Genomic DNA, 14,434 nt, shown 5'->3' on the forward strand with positions numbered 1-14,434 from the left:
ATCTAAAGTTTTCTGAGGACCTTGAGTTACCTCTTTTTTTTCTGGTATGTTTCCCTTCCTGAGAAAAGCAAGAGCTGCAAGACTGACTTATAATATACTCATTCAATTAATCAAGTGAGAGTGAATCAAACCTTTCCAGGCAATTTTGTTTGAAGTGTCTGCACTCTTCTCTGCATCGCATGAGGTGCCAACACCAGTGGGAGTTTGCCTGAGGTAAGAGCTGTGGGTTTGGATGTATTCTTCCATTTTTATTAGGTCTTACACTCACAGGAATTTTGTGCTTTTTAATCTTGTAACTGTACAAAACTTATCTGGGTGTGGAGGAAGATAACTTAGTGATTTGCTTTAATTATTCTCATAACTGTTCACATTATGTTATATGAGCTAGTCACACTTAAAAAATTCCAAACCCATTTTTACAGCAAGAAGTGTTTAACTGAAATCCTTGTGCCATAGATCTAACCAGTATGAAACCAGTAGCTCAGCTGAGCTACCAAGATGCATCAATACTCAGAGCTCCTTCCCAGTTGATCCCAGTTGGTCATTAATTTAATTGTATCCATTTTAGCATTTTAATTTCCTTTTCTCTCTCCCTTTATTATCTGTATGCTTTCCCTTGAAATACTTTATATGAAATGACATCTAGCAAAAAGCAAGTTGTGAAAAAAAATTCCAGCTAAACATGTTGAATATTTATTGCTCTTAATCTTCAGAGTACAGCTGCAGAGTTGAGTAGTACTTATTTGGAGTGCACTAGTACTGAGATTTCCCTTGCTGGTAAGCATGTCCACATAATACAAGGCAGTCTTACACCCCTTATAATCTTTCAAGACAAGAAAAGGGATTGAAAGTGAAACAAGGACATGAAGAGGCAAACAGGCTTTGGAAAAGTCTCATGGCAAGTACTATGCAATGCGCTACATTTTTGAATACAATTAATTAAGCGGTTAAGCAGGACTTGTACACTACTTCACATACTCAGAATAAGATCCAGTGACGTCTGATATCTTGGCATCAGAGTCTACCAAAGAGATGGTCATATGACAAGGCTGTTTCCATTTCTGTTTTTAAGGTACAAACAAATGAAAAAAGAGACCTGTTTGGTCTGTACCATGGGACTGAAATTCTATGCAAGTGTAGTCATGGATTATAACACTAAAAGTTTAGAATGAAACCCTGAGAATATCTATTTCTAGGAGCTCTAAATTCTTTGGAATAAGTTTTTCCAGTACAGATTATTGCTTGAATTGTTTTGTTGCGGTCTTTTTGCTAGTATTCCCTCCAGTATTGGTATTTAGGGTTCATCATTTAGCTTCTAAAGGGCCATCTAACTCTCATAAGATGGAGTTTATTCTCTGGGTAAAAGTAACTTGTTCGTTATAAAAAAGAATAATGCCTCAAAATTGTAAGTTGACTCTTTCAGTTGTGGGGGACGGGGAGGTGGATATCCAAGGCAGGCATAGGACAACATAAGCAAATCCCATCTGACTTTTCACTAGAACAGGAAGTGTAAGTAGATAAATACAGTTAGCTCTCTTTCAGTTTCAAACACAGCAGTAGAATGCTGGTTCAGTGTTTTATTTCCTTGCTGCCAGTTAAAAATGCAATGTAGAATTATTGCCAAATATGAGTTCCAAATTTTCAGATGAACAGGTTCATTACTGACTTAAAGCTGAAAAGAAACCTGCTGTCTGCAGCAGTCGAGGCACATTCTCTGGTTTTCCAGGATGAAACCATCTTACATTTGCAGGTCTAGGCTGTGAACACTAACCCCCATCTACCTCCCTGTCCACTTTCTGGAAAGTGACAATAGTGTAATTCAGGTAGAAATGAACAGACCAAGTGTATTCCGTGTGCCTGACGCCCTACTGCTCAGATCATAGCACGATTTTAAATACATTGGGCTAATTTTTCCCAGCTGTACTGAGGAATAATGTTTTTTTCACTACACAGGCCATCATCTTTTGGGAAAGGCCCTTGTGCAGAATATATGTTAATCCATGCTTTTGAAAGAATGAGACAACTTGCAGTAGAAGCAAACAAAACATTCATATCAGTTTCAGACAGCGGAATACTTTTGATGGATCCAATATTCAGCCTTTGGCTGGAAGGCAATTTTAAAAGAACCAACTAGTTAAACTTGAGATACTTCTATTTCCTCATAAGATTTACTTCTCTTCCTTAATCTGTAACTCTCCATAGTGAGTTTCTCTAACCATCAATATGACAGTACAGCAATATTGCCTCATCAGTCATGATTTACTTAATGTTTTCTGAATTTAGTAATATTTGATTAAAATTTAATGTGAACATATCATATCATGCCACATATATTATTGCATCCATTAATCAGGTAACCATAATAATGAAATGTCGGAAGATTGGATGAAAAAGGAGCTGAAGTCTTTGATATATGTTTGGCATGGTTTTGTGAGTGATTAACGAAAAGATATCCAGTCAATTGTGTAAAGCTTCATTAATATACATTTACAATCATCCATGTACTGCATCATCAGATATTTTTAACCTTAGTTAAACTTGATTTTTTAATTTACTGAATGACACTAAATATTAATAATCTTGAAAAATATATAGTATTCTATTAACTCCCATAATGCCAGAATGATTCATAATGTGTCTTAATGCTTTTGTAACAAAATATGTACTAAAAATATTGTCAGAGTTAATGGATCAGTTTTGTTATAGGTGGAATAACAAATGCTTTATGCATGGCTCTATAAACCTCAAATTACTCAATTGTATTAGAATAAATGTAAGTCAGTATTTCCATCTGCTTTTTTAATATGCAAAGGTAACATATGACCTAATCTAGCAAAGCATATACTCCAGTTTGGTAGAGGAGGTATTGAAGACAGTAAGACTTGAGTTCATACTCATAAGTATTTCATTAAACATATAAAGACTTTCCAGATCTAAAAAAAACCCTTTAAATCCACAGGCTTCAGCTCATGAAGCAAGATAAGGACATGTTCTCCAGGTAAACTTTGAGACGTGTCATTGTTTTCCTGATATTTGTGGCAAGAAGCAGGTAAGGCACTGATCCTACAGCCTGGATCTGTGTAGGAAATTCTTTATTGTGCGATGGATCTCAGTGGAGCTGTTTGTAGAAGCAGGAGTGCACACACGGATCTTCAGCTGTGTGTGTTCTTGCACTCAGAGCTGGATGGAAAACAGATCAGAACACATGTTTCATTTGTAACATGCTGAATGTTCCCCGTGACTTGTGGTATGTGTCACTCATTGTATATGACATGAAATGCACTTACAGTGTGTTCTGGAGTCCCATGTTGAAAAGCTGCAGCTGTTGTATGTCTGTTATTTGCCTCATATCTTCTCTTACTTTTTGTGAGAATTTAATTTATTTAGTTTTCATTTATTGATTACCATGAATCATGGAGAACGCCATCATTTGTTTGCTGCAGCTGCAGGTATATAAGTACATCTTTACACTACAACAACTTCAAAAGCCAGACCTCTTCAAAATATTTTCAGAACAGAGGTGCCAAGTGTTTTTTAAGGTGACTTGTGATTTTGAAGTGTATTTGGTTGGAAGCTGTACACTGATCGCTAAACTGAAATATTACCACTTTGGAAGGCTGCTTGGAGATCATCATTGTGTGGTGTTAATCTGGATAAGCGCTGTGCAGTATATCAGCATCCAGTCTATATTTTTATCCCACAATGTCTTGTCTTCAGCTGATTCAAGGATGATTTCTTCAGTAGTGTCTAGTGGGCAAAAGCTGATAGCAGTCATAGGCTACTTGGATAACAGCTTAGTTCTGAGCAAGGTGGATGAGTGTACCCATCAATCTACTGATAAAGGGCATTAAAAACAGTCAGGCCAGGATCTATGGATCTTCTAAACTAAATTCAGCCAAAAAGCCCATGCAGCTCCATCTGGCACCTATTCTATTAAGAAAGGTGAAACTATGAATTGAAGAAAAAATGATGAGGCTGGTTACTACCAATCTCACTGCACACTAGCCTCTTTTTCCCTCTAACCTGCTTACTTGGAGACTGGCAGAGACATAAGTAAAATAATTATTGTTCCACCTATAATAAAATGATCCACCCTGCCGACAATATTTTTAATGCATTCTTTATGTTAAAAAAAAATCTAGTGTGAGTGCACAAGCTCTGTATAGTGTTGCACCACTTACTTCACGCCACTTAGTTCACATGCTACCTTTAGCACCAATAGGTCTCAGCTTGTGTCTTGAGTATGCAGACTGGTGATGAAGAAAAACACATTGAGTACTTTCTCTACGTAGCTGTGAGGAAGAATTCAGAAGACACAGGGTGCAGAATTCTTTCCTGGGCTTAGGTGGACTTCTGAAAATGAATTTGCTTCTGAGCTCCTGTCAGTTAGACTAGCCATAACTCATTTTCTGTGGCTGTTAATCCTGCCTGTGAGGGGGTAGGGATAGTCATTTTCTTTGTAGCTGAAAGCAGGAACAGCATCATAACAAATAATGACTTTAGGATAAGCCTAAATGGATGAACTGCAATTGCAGTTGTCCTTCAAAATTAAGAACGAGAGGACAAAAAATGCAGAAAATATGATCTAAACTAATATTACTTTCAGCTTTTGTGAGTCCTCTCTAGCCTAGGACCTGTAAAGGCTTGTAAATGCTAAGGTAATGGATGTTGAAACATCTGCATTAAGCAGTTATTTATTCACATTTTTACAGGTGGGGAAATTGGAAGCACTGGACACAAGTGTCCCTTGTACAGCTAGCAGGAACAGAACAGTGGGTTATACCCCAGAGACCTGTGCTTTGACTTTTAGACAATGCAATTCATCACTATAATAGCACATTGCGTCTAACGTGCATTTCCAGTCTTTTCTGTAAAGCAAGCTCTTTTCCTTCACATTCACAGATTTGGGATAGGAGAAAACCCATCAGAGATTTGGTGACTTTAAACAGTGTTTCATCTTTTTGTCTTTAATTATAGCTGGACAAATGATGTCAAGTGTAGGCATGGAAAGCCATGGACAGGAACTCCTAAGAGTCTATAGAAAGATTCTGTTTGGGTCATTTTTTTTTGATGGAAGGGATGAGAAGAAGTTGTCTTTGGGAATGTGGCAATTGCTGCAGAGCACTTAAAGTTATTTCCTCCTAGTAACATCTGTTTTTCAGGAAAGAAAAATGCTGAGATTATGCTACAGCCTGGAGCTCTAGCATGTCGATGAGGTAGACGGAGTCCAAATAAATTAACTGTTGTCAGACTCTGATTCCCGTGACTGGGATTTTAAGTGTTTGGGAAAAAATGGTCTCATGTATTTGGAAAATTGTAGCCTGTTTTGGCAAGGAAAGTGAGCAGATCAGAGCCTGTTTCTCATGTCATCAAAGTGTTTGAGAACTTGCCCTCTGCTGAGATGGAAGGGAACTTTCTGCAAAATTAAAAGTGTTTGTTACATCTGTCTAAAATGTGCAGCCTTTTTCTTGATGTAAGAAGATTTGCACGGCTTCGATCTGCTCTTCTGGGCAAGGGAGGCCTGCCTTTTAGCAGTGTTGTGGTTTAACCCCGGTTGTCAACTAAGTACCGCACAGCCACTCGCTCACCCTCCCCACCCCTTGTGGGATGGGGTAGAGAATCAGGGGGAAAAAAAAGTAAAATTCGTAGGTTGAGATAAAGACAGTTTAATAGGACAGCAAAGGAAGATATTAATAATAATAATAATAATAATAATAATAATAATAATAATAATAATAATAATAATAATAATAGACTATACAAAACAAGTGTTGCACAATGCAATTGCTCACCACCCACTGACTGATGCCCAGCCCGTCCCTGAGCAGTGATCGCTGCCCCCCGGCCAGCTCCCCCCAGTTTATATACTGAGCATGACATCATACGGTATGGAATAGCCCTTTGGCCAGTCTGGATCAGCTGTCCTGGCTGTGCCCCCTCCCAGCTTCTTGTGCACCATGCAGAGCATGGGAAGCTGAAAAGTCCTTGACTAGTGTAAGCACTGCTCAGCAACAACTAAAGCATTGGTGTGTTATCAACATTATTCTCATCCTAAATCCAAAACACAGCACTATACCAACTACTAGGAAGAAAATTAACTTTATCCCAGCTGAAACCAGGACAAGCAGTCAAAGGGGATTTCTTTCAGGGATGAACTCTGAGAGTTCCTTGGTTTTATGTTGCTGGATTATGTAAATATTGGTGCGGGGCTTCAGGAAAAAGAGCAATGTGAATTTGCCAGTGCTAATGTTCTTGTCCTGTCTCTCTGCAGCAATCTCTGATATGATGAATGATCTGTTGCAAATACTTTTAATTATTCCTTAATATTATGGATGCAAAAAGAGGAGGAGGGTATTGTTTATGGCAGACTGCAGCTTGCAAGTTGAGAATGATTTGCTCATGTTCATACTTCTACATTTTTATATTCAGATCCAATGTCTCTCTGGTGGGCCTATGAGAATGATGGGGAAATGCCTCTTACACTAAGCTTGGGATGTGAAGATGAACTTTATTCTGTTCTATTCCCTTCCATTTTTATAGACTTGACATTACGTTTTTCAGCACGGTATTTGAGAACCTAATGTTGCGTTAAGCACAGGTGGTTTGTTCTCCTTACCCTTGCAACTGACTGGGAGAGGAACTGCATGCAGCATAGGTTCTTGTGTACAGCCTAGGTAGGGCTTTAAATAGGTGCTGTAGGGCTTTAGTTTGTTTATTTGGAAATGAGGGTGCTGCTGTGTGTAAATCAGGGAGACCAAGGTGATGAAAGATTACTTAGGAGAGGGTGATTTAGTTGGGATAACTCATAGATAACAATTTGTGCCTCACACTGAGAACCGGCCATTGAGAAATTTCTGTCTCTTCTGTACAAACACACAGCCACTCAGTAGAGGTCCCTTTGTGCAGCACTGAGCTGAGTTACAGTACCTGAAATTTCAAATGACAAAAGAATCTTGCTGTCAGACTCTCTCTGCTGAGCTGCTGATACAAAGGGCTGTGGGAGGCGAGTAGGAACACCAAAGCGTCTTCAATTGTTATCAGATAGCTGTTCACAGAAAGGTCTTCCCAGAGTTTGCTGCATAGAAAGCACAACCCACACATCATTGTTATTCATTCGTTCAGTTTAAGAGGCTTGTTTTTCACAGATGTGCTCTTCCTGTTTGGCATTTGTAACTGAGGATTGTTGTTAGTTGAAGAAAAGTGTCATCCAACTATGAATTGAGATTTTCAGCTGATTCATGAACACCTTTGTTAACTACAGCATAAAAAGGAATATGGCTGAGTGTGAAATGTAGGTTAAGCTGTATTTCTACCCCAGTATATTATACTACTCTGGAAGGGTGAAAAAGAAATCTTAATTAACAGTTATGCAAAAATTTCCTGCCCATTTTTATCTCAAATAAAATTAGTAAAGCAATTAGAAGATGGAGGTAATTGCTATGTATTAGCCTCTCTTATTCATATGGAGCCTATATATAGAGAGATGTATATATGGATTTTAAAATAATTAACTAAAATTGCTATACATGGCAAGTAAAGTAAGCAATCAGTATGTTTTAGTAAGCCTTTCATGTGAGAAAATTGGCCAGACATGCTAAGAAAGGGCGGTAAAACTTGGGAGAAGGGGAGGAAATGAATTATCTCAGAATAATGGGACCAGAGCCATTCATGCATGTATAGCAGATAATTTATGGGGCTTACATTAATGTGAATCTTGAAAGTTTTGATATCTAAGTTAATGCTACAGCCAAGTAGCATGATCACAGATAAGCAGCTGTTTATTGTTGTTCCAGGGAATAACGATCAGATACGAGTTATTTCTGCCCAAGTGTTCCTCAGCATATACATGTCATCTCATTTCTAGCTTTAGTAAAAGCATCTAGATTTTTTAAAAAAGTAATACAAATGCTTTTTAAAAATAATTTTAAAATAGTTCTTCATACCAAAGTGTAACTGTGAAAACAGTTCTAAATTGTCATGTCTGATTTGACAAAGCAGCTTCCTTTTGGCAGATGGATTAAATGTGCTCTCTGACAGTCCCAGTCACATCTGTATCTGGCTGGGTACTCCACCTCTAGGAATTCACACTCTTCTGAAACAACACTAGGCATGAATCTGGCTACTCTTCAGAAGGCTATCCTTGCTTAGGCCTTCTTAGATCACGGTGACTTTTTAAATGGTAAGGTTATCTTTTTAATCCATAAAAGTTCTCCTAAAATTGATAAGCACAGAAAAAATGCTCATAATTAAAACAAAAAGGCGAAATAACCGCATTTGCCAATACAACAAACTCCGAGTGCAATTTTGCAGCAGAGCGAGAAGCCAACGTATAACCTCTGAAAATCAGTTTACTAAATTAAGTGTAAAATAATTATTCTGAGTTATTTAATCGACTTTTCATTCTCAAGGTTTTATTTTATTTTTGCAAGATTCTTTTTAAACCTAATATCAAAGATCTAATTTCCTGTACCTGAGCATTGTCAACACATTGGAGAGAAACATACAAATGGGAATCAAATTTATTCACTCTGTAAATTACTGCTATATTTAACATTGAGTGTTCTGGTATTCTTGGAAATCTTCCTTTTCAGTGAAGTTATCACTAAGAAGCCAGCAAACCAGTTTGAGTGGTATTGATATGATATGTGTTCAGTTGGAAAGAATGAGTGAAAGAGGGAAGAGACATCTGGACGGTGTTACTTCCTCAAAGAAAATATATACACTCCATCATATGGTAGAATGAAGCACCAGAGTGACTTTCCTGATGCTGCGCAAATTGTTGTTCCTCAGCACATCCAATTTCTGTTCTGAGGCATGATTTTCAAGATCTCTTCACTACTAAATCCAGACATATCAAACAAATTGCTCCCCTTCAAGACTCTGAAGATGACTTGGCTCAGGCTGAGATTTACAGGGGCAGAGGCTGGAATCTTTCTGGCAGCTGTCCCCAGCTAATGACCTCCTGTCCGTCCTGGGGAAGAAGGGTACTGGCAGCGTGGCCTTAGTTCCAGTCAGTCCTCCCGTTACCCAGTGTGGGGTATAGCTGCTATGCTTCCTTCCCAAATGTCCACAGTCCGTGTCCGGGTCTCATTCCTGTGTAGTGTAAGGGAACAGTACAGGTGTGCTCTCACGCCTTCAGCCCACAAGCCAGGATGGCCATGGGACTCATCACCCTGAGAACAAAGCATGAGACCTCTCTTTGCATTAGCTTTTCTCACAAGGACTTTCCCAAATGTGCAGAGCAACAGGGAGCCCCAAAGCAGCCTGTCTCCTTGTCCCTTTCCAAAGTCACCTCCTGGAAGCATCATCTCATAATGGGGACTGATTGCCCGTTTGATCTTGGCGAGCCTCAGTTTCGCACTAAACCATGCAGACGCCTCAGGGCAACCACAGTAACACTTCTAACTGGGAGTATTAGTGCATACATGGGTTCCCGCACAGTCTCTGTTCTGTAGTTAAACACCTTAAATAACCCTTGGAAATTATTCTGGCTGTATTCAAAAGTGGTAGCCTAGCAACTGATTTTTTTTTTTTTTTTTTTTTTTTTACCAAACAGTGAAGGAAGTGAGTTCTAATCCTCTTGAGGGTGCTGTTTATTAAAATTTCCACCATGGAAATTACAGAGTATCTTCCTCTTTCCTGAAACAATTCTGAACTAGTTGCAACAGAAACATTTCATCTGGTTGAGATGTTAGAAATAGATGTTAGAGATGGCAAGCAAAGAAAGCTTTCCTTTTTCCAGAAAACATAAAAGCATGAGGTTTGTTAGTGCATGTATTAAATAATGGCTTTATACAATGAGGTTAGAGAGGAGAGGATATAGGCTGTTTGAGTGCTCTATATAATGGATCAAGAACCCATAATGAGAATTAGGGTGCCTTGTAAATGTGTTGCAGTCACATTATCAAGATTAAATGGGATTGCCCCATCAGCAGTGTGGTGACAAGGAGTTGATATTCTTTAGCCCATTCTGGACTGCCCTTTCCTGTGGTTGGTGAGGGCTGCACTCCATGGGAAGTGATCTGCTTGTAGCCCATGTTACCGGAGCAGGGGAACTAGATGAAGGTTAACTGGCATTTTAAATTTGACCATCTTAGATGCCCATCTTAGAAAAGGGCAATTATACAGATTTCTTTTTTTTTTTCCTGCTGAAGATGTATGTTCTCTCTTGTTCTTTGTTAATATAAAATGTCTTGTTAATATAGAGCATCTCTGCACAGTGTAGGCATTTAAGTCTCAATCCATTAAAGGACTTCATCCTGGTCATACTATCCTTGACTTGAAAAATGCTTCTGGCTTCAGGGGGAGTACACAAAAAATTAAATCTGAGTCTTTATGCTTTACTGTGCTGCACCCTGAGAGGCTTCTTTTGCGGACAAATGTGTACTTGGCTATGTATCTTGAAATTTGTCATTTCACACCTGAATTGATGATATTGAGTCATTTTCACTATACGTGCAAGCTGTTTGGAACTGTATTCTGTTAATGATTCCTTTAATGTCTGACACATGGAAGCCAATTAGAAGTCCTTGCATATCTTTTGCATGTGTTTCAGACTTTGGTGATCCTGGAATGTCACAATTTGATCAGTTAATCACTGTTTTTAATATCCACCTCCTTTTCTATAGTGTTTCATTGATATACCCTATTGCAGAAATTATCCACCGATGTTCAGTTTACTCACCATATTGTAACTGCGCTTCCTCTCCCTTGCATTGTACCCATTGGCCATAGGTTATTCAGAGGCTGCTTTAGGGAAGGAGATGCCAGAAAGAAGTAGTGAAAGATGTAGTGACAACAGAAATTCAAATGCTCAGTGGTCCCTGTTGACCACTTTAAGTGGAGACAATGACATTAATCATATCTACAGTAAATATGCTAAATATCAGTAGTAGGTTAATTTTATAAAATTGTAATGATTATCTGTTGATAGCTGAGCCATGTCCAAATGTATAGTAATAACCTTGTTACTCTGAGAGCTTCTGTTGTATCTAAGATGCCCCTTTTTCCTCCACACTAACAATATGCATCCAGCGTGTCAACCCAGACAGGTTTTGAATAATCCTGTCGGCAAAGGTACAACAGGAGTAGCTATGGCCCTGAAATAAATACGCAGATGCACACAGATAAGCAGCTGTAACACAGGACATGGTAGCACACACAGCCTACTAGCCATTGCTCCCTGGATGGTGGCAGACCCTGTCCAGCCCCAGATACTCACACCTGTGCCAGGTCAAGGCACAAATTCAGTGTTTCATTGTGGGAGCTTGACAGTTTCTGGGCTGGGAGGTGAGGAGGGACACCAGAGGGCTCCTGGAGAGTTTCTCCCAGCGCTGGCTGAAATGTTTAGTTGTGACATCACACTTGCATATGTGTGCCATAGACATGCAGGGTGTAAAGTATTGAAGGCTCTGGCCTTGCTCTGGCAAAATATCTATGCCAGTCTCACTGTACGTCATACTCTGAGCCCAAGACCTCACAGTGAACTCATGTCTCAAACTTGGCACCTGAAGGTCTGTGGTTCATAGAGCATAAATTCCTAGAGAGGTCCCATCTTGCAGCTCAAGCTATAGGGCAGGAGAGACAGCACGGCATGATGCTGTGGCTGAGGCCAGAGTACTGTTCAGCTGAGCGCAGTATCCAAAGGAACCACGGGAGGGAATACACTTCCCAGCTCCAGCTGAGCAGTGGTCCTTTTTATTGTCTGACCTGACAAATGACCTGCTGCAGGTCAGAGCAGAAGACACATGAAGGGTCTGCGTTAGCTGGTGCTTAACTTTAAGTGCTTATATAGTTACTAATGTTGCTATGAATACTCTGAAATAGTATTGAAGCTCCTTGGTGTTTCAAGCCCACACTGCTCCACCCCTTGCAAGCCCATGCCCAGGGAAAAATTATTCTAAATCCTCCGATGTCCAAATTCCAAATTCAAATGGAATGAATTACAAAATTGCATGCAAATGTTTTCCAGGATTAAAACAGTTTTTTACAATGAAATCTTAAAATTGTTATAAAGTAACTACTATAAACCAACAAATTATTTTAAACTAGTTTGCAACACAATAAATCTGGAAGTAATGCATTGGCTCGCGCTTCAGAATCAGCAAATTAATCAGGGATCATGGTTTCTGACAGGCTTTGCTGTTCAAGAGCTCAAGGGACCACGTTCCATTTGGAATGGGAAGAAGCTGGTATAAGGCACCATCACTTGAAAAGCAGGGCGAAAGACAGTCATTGAACCACCCACCAGTCAGCAGGACAAGGATGCTGGCTGTGTGTCACCAGGAGAGAAGAAGAGAAATATCTCCTGTCTCCCTTTGCAATGGTTCATGCTAGTTACCTGGAACAGGCCTTTCCATTTGAACATCTCCATACCCACACGCTAGATGAGAACGCAAGATTAAAGAGGAAATCTCGTTCTGCCATCTCAAGAGCAAATCTATCATTGGCGTGGCTTGTCTTCATAATACAAGCGTAAGTGAAATTTTGTAAATGCTTTTCATTTTAATAATTAGAAGTTATCTAAGTGAAGGAAGGCATTTTTAATAGTGATTTTGCTTTTTAAAGCTGGGAAGGGGAAGAGAGGAATATGCCAAAGGCCAAATCAATGGAATTTTTGTGTGAGTTAAAGAGGCATGAAGGATTTGATGGTCCAGCCTTATCAATGTTACAAAACATGGGGCAGGTACTTGTATTAGAACCAAACAGCATCAACTCAGAATAGGACAAGTCATATTTAAAAGGGAGATGATGTACTGTAAATGTGACAGAGAACCTCATACTCCTCTAAAATGTTTGAACGTTAGAAGAATCCATTAAGCTGTATTATAAACAGTTATAGAGCCAAGTGAACCCCATTACTGAAAAGTATGCTTTGCTGTCTATCCCTGTAATGACACAAGTCAGCCTTGGATTTATCATATAAATACCGCTTAAGAAAGATTTTAAAACGATGAGCAATTTAATAAAAATGTTTGATGTAAAACCACACACTGAATTAAAAAAGGAAAGGATTGCATCCTTGAAGAGGCTGTGAAGAACAGAAAACTTCACGAATTCTTGTGTTTAACATTACTTTTTAATATCCTTGCATTAAAAATGAATGATTACTTTTTAATATTACTTGTAACCAGCTATCCCCTACCGTATAGATACATTTCTTGTATGATTTTATTATATGCTCAATAATAGTACCTATAAGCTCAGATTTCTTTTGAATATAAATGATTAGAAACAATATCTACCCTAAAGCATCTTTAATGTCATTATAGATGGGTAGGAGTAAATTAAGCGGTATTTAGCCACCAAAGTCTTTAATTTCATTGCATTTGAGTAGGAGTTAGACATTATGAGGTCCAATTAAAAAAGTCACTAATGTTTTTACATCTGAGTAGGAGTAAATTAAACAAAATCACTCCTGAGCTGCTAATATCATTTTAATTGAATGTCATTCAGTTTCTAACTGCTGTTACAACACAGTAGATAATGAGTCAAGCTCAACAAATCATCTGAGCTCCAGGTACCATGGCTACTAGGGGTGATGGTAGAGTTTAGGGATGGAGAGGGAAACTGTTGGAAGTTAGGAAGCTGACAGGAATGATAGCAGACCTGACATCTCTTGGCTGATGAGACCTATGTTCATCTAAAAATATCACCCTAACAAGAGCTAATCTAGCAAGGCTGCAAGCCAGGTCATTATTTCTAGTGTTCAGACATTAAAAAAAAAAAAAGGAAAAAAAGCATTTATCCAGAAGATGCGATTTACAGAGTGAACGCTAGAAAGGCTAATTCCATTTATTCACACCTCATGAATAATTCATTGTTTGATTTAATGTTAATCTTGATGATGAGACAATGGTGAAACAATACTAGACAATATATAGACTTAAATATGTGAAAAATAAAGAATCATATCCTATCACAAGCATTATTATTTTTTGATCTATAACAGATAATATTGCATTTTCCTCATACCTGGAAATCTTTTCACTTTGGTAAATAGAAGGTTTAAGACAAGCTGTGGCACTTCGTATAGAGACTGTTAAAGAGACTAGAGTGAAAAATACCCTTCATTGAAACTCAAATTACTGTAAAACAGTAGATATTTTCCCCTAACAGCAGTTCAACCCGTTAGAGAATGCTAGGCTTCCATCAGGAAAAGCTGCAGAGTTTTAAACCTGTTATTAATTTGTGAGCATCAGATCTGTTCTGATGTTGCTGTACGTGTACATGCCTGACTGCTAAGAGCAAATATTCTTTTAAAATATGCATTTAATGTAAGACCCAAGATACCAGGGTCTCCTGACGGAAGCTCAACACCTTGTTCCAAACTCAAGCTAGTTGTTGGCTTCATTTGGCCTATGTGATCAAACGCTCCTGCCTCTTTGCAGAAAATGGTGAGGGCAAAGACGTCATTCTGGTCTATGTGTGTGCA

The sequence above is a fragment of the Nipponia nippon genome, unplaced genomic scaffold (genome assembly GCF_047370975.1).
Source record: "Nipponia nippon isolate SJK-2023a ecotype South Korea unplaced genomic scaffold, ASM4737097v1 scaffold_3, whole genome shotgun sequence".
Classification (NCBI taxonomy): Eukaryota; Metazoa; Chordata; class Aves; order Pelecaniformes; family Threskiornithidae; genus Nipponia; species Nipponia nippon.